General features: G+C 44.9%; 1 non-coding gene across 1 annotated transcript; it reads left to right on the top strand.

Annotated features, from left to right (window-relative positions):
* Window positions 1-231: 231 nt before the first annotated feature.
* On the top strand, window positions 232-305 carry trnan-guu (transfer RNA asparagine (anticodon GUU)). Its single transcript has one exon. It is a non-coding gene; the product is annotated as a tRNA-Asn (tRNA).
* The last annotated feature ends 2813 nt before the right edge of the window (window positions 306-3118 follow it).

Genomic DNA, 3118 nt, shown 5'->3' on the forward strand with positions numbered 1-3118 from the left:
AATCCATTCCAGAACAGGAGGGTGGCTGCTGTGTTTCTGATGTGTATGGCACGTGCATGTTGTTAAATGAGTATGAGCTGGCCCCCTGATGGGAGTAAGCACGTTATAACAATCACACTTCTCATGTGTCCCTTTGTTATTCACTGACAGAATGTTCTCGAGGGCCTGGAAATAATAGCAGTTAGTTATTAGCACACCAATTTCAGTGTTTACTGGGACATAACAGTTAAGATCTCTGTGGTGCAATCGGTTAGCGCGTTCGGCTGTTAACCAAAAGGTTGGTGGTTCGAGCCCACCCAGGGACGTTTGCCATAACAGTTAAGAATTCAGTTCCCATTTGACAGAAGACAAATAGATGAGACTACCCATAATTTAACTCTTGGTACAAAATCAATAGTTTTCACAGAGATGATAAATATGGTCTGGGGAAATGTCACAGGACTGTAATAGGGATGCTTAAGGCCTCAAGTATAGGATCCCCATAACTGTAACTTCATTCCCAATTCCAAACCTGGACACGTTTGACAACAAAGAAGTTGGCAAATCTAGAGAATTGTTAAATACCCAGTACAGACACCTTGCAAGCCAAGCTTCCCATATATATGGCATTAAAAATATGTATCAACATGATGTCTTTTACAGAAAGTAAAGTAGACAGCTAGGTTCAGGCTGTCTGTTTTGATGATGTTTCTAGAGACAGCATTCGACTGATCAGTCCATTACTTGGGCGGGTTGCCTAGAAGTGCCCAAAATATAAACTGGTTGAAGAAAGTCTGCAGCAGAAATCTGTTTTTCGACCGGGCTCCCTGACTCTTGATCAGGATGCAGTGACTTTGTAAACAGGGCTGTAAATGAATTCTTGCAGCCGCAGACAAGTTATATTTTTCCACAGAGTGTAGCTTATCCAGCAAACCATTTAGTAAACACACACCCTAACAGAACTGTACTGTCCCTTTCGACCCTTGAGAAATCCATGGAGCCCCTGAAATGCAATGTAATGGACAGCCTGAAACGTTTCTGCAGATCTCTGAAAATTGATCACCACTTACCAGCTAAAAATTTAACTGTTGTTACAATAGTTTTTAATTGTACGGCAGTAGTGTTTGGCTCTTCATAGAAGCCTGGGTTGGTTGATTGATTCATTGTGTGAGTGTGTGTGTGTCTGTATCTGTGTGTGTGTGCATGTGCCAGTATCTGTGAGTATGTGTGTCTGCATCTGTGTGCATGCCTGTATTTGTATGCATGCCTGTATCTGTGTGTAGCTGTGTTTTTTCAGATGAAGAGTCTAGGCCCGAAATGTCAGCTTTGGTGCTCCTAAGATGCTGCTGGGCCTGCTGTGTTCATTCAGCTCCACACTTTGTTGTCTTGGATTCTCCAGCATCCGCAGTTCCCATTATCTCTGTGTATGTAACGTGTGTGTGTGTGTGTGTGTGTGTGTGTGTGTGTGTGTGTGTGTGTGTGTGTCTGTATCTGGGTTTGAGCCTGTATCTACATAGCTATGGAGAAGGAGAGGATTAGGCAGAATGGGAGGATATTTAATTGGGGAAGAGGAAACTATGATGCGATTAGACATGAGTTAGGAAGCATGGACTGGGAGCAGTTGTTCCATGGTAAGGGAACTATCGACATGTGGAGACGGTTTAAGGAACAGTTGTTGGGAGTGATGAGTAAATATGTCCCTCTGAGACAGGCAAGAAGGGGTAAGATTAGGGAACCTTGGATGACGAGAGCGGTGGAGCTTCTAGTGAAAAGGAAGAAGGTAGCTTACATAAGGTGGAGGAAGCTAGGGTCAAGTTCAGCTAGAGAGGATTACATGCAGGCAAGGAAGGAGCTCAAAAATGGTCTGAGGAGAGCCAGGAGGGGGCACGAGAAAGGCTTGGCAGAAGGAATCCGGGAAAACACAAAGGCATTTTACACTTACGTGAGGAATAAGAGAATGGTCAAAGAAAGAGTAGGGCCGATCAGGGATAGCATAGGGAACTTGTGTGTGGAGCCTGAGGAGGTAGGGGAAGCCCTAAATGAGTTTTTTGCTTCTGTCTTTACGAAAGAAACAAACTTTGTAGTGAATGAAACCTTTGAAGAGCAGGTGTGCATGCTGGAATGGATAGAGATAGAGGAAGCTGATGTGCTGAAAATTTTGTCAAACATTAAGATTGACAAGTCGCCAGGCCCGGATCAGATTTGTCCTCGGCTGCTTTGGGAAGCGAGAAATGCAATTGCTTCGCCACTTGCGAAGATCTTTGCATCCTCGCTCTCCACTGGAGTCGTACCTGAGGACTGGAGAGAGGCAAATGTAATTCCTCTCTTCAAGAAAGGAAATAGGGAAATCCCCGGCAATTATAGACCGGTAAGTCTCACGTCTGTCGTCTGCAAGGTGTTAGAAAGGATTCTGAGGGATAAGATTTATGACCATCTGGAAGAGCATGGCTTGATCAAATACAGTCAACACGGCTTTGTGAGGGGTAGGTCATGCCTTACAAACCTTATTGAGTTTTTTGAGGATGTGACTAGAAAAGTTGATGAGGGTCGAGCTGTGGATGTGGTGTATATGGACTTCAGTAAGGCATTTGATAAGGTTCCCCATGGTAGGCTCATTCAGAAGGTCAGGAGGAATGGGATACAGGGGAACTTAGCTGCTTGGATACAGAATTGGCTGGCCAACAGAAGACAGCGAGTGGTAGTAGAAGGAAAAGATTCTGCCTGGAAGTCAGTGGTGAGTGGAGTTCCACAGGGCTCTGTCCTTGGGCCTCTACTGTTTGTAATTTTTATTAATGACTTGGACGAGGGGATTGAAGGATGGGTCAGCAAGTTTGCAGACGACACAAAGGTCGGATGTGTCGTTGACAGTGTAGAGGGCTGTTGTAGGCTGCAGCGGGACATTGACAGGATGCAGAGATGGGCTGAGAGGTGGCAGATGGAGTTCAACCTGGATAAATGCGAGGTGATGCATTTTGGAAGGTCGAATTTGAAAGCTGAGTACAGGATTAAGGATAGGATTCTTGGCAGCGTGGAGGAACAGAGGGATCTTGGTGTGCAGATACGTAGATCCCTTAAAATGGCCACCCAAGTGGACAGGGTTGTTAAGAAAGCATATGGTGTTTTGGCTTTCATTAACAGG

The sequence above is a fragment of the Stegostoma tigrinum genome, chromosome 48, assembly GCF_030684315.1.
Source record: "Stegostoma tigrinum isolate sSteTig4 chromosome 48, sSteTig4.hap1, whole genome shotgun sequence".
Taxonomy (NCBI): Eukaryota; Metazoa; Chordata; class Chondrichthyes; order Orectolobiformes; family Stegostomatidae; genus Stegostoma; species Stegostoma tigrinum.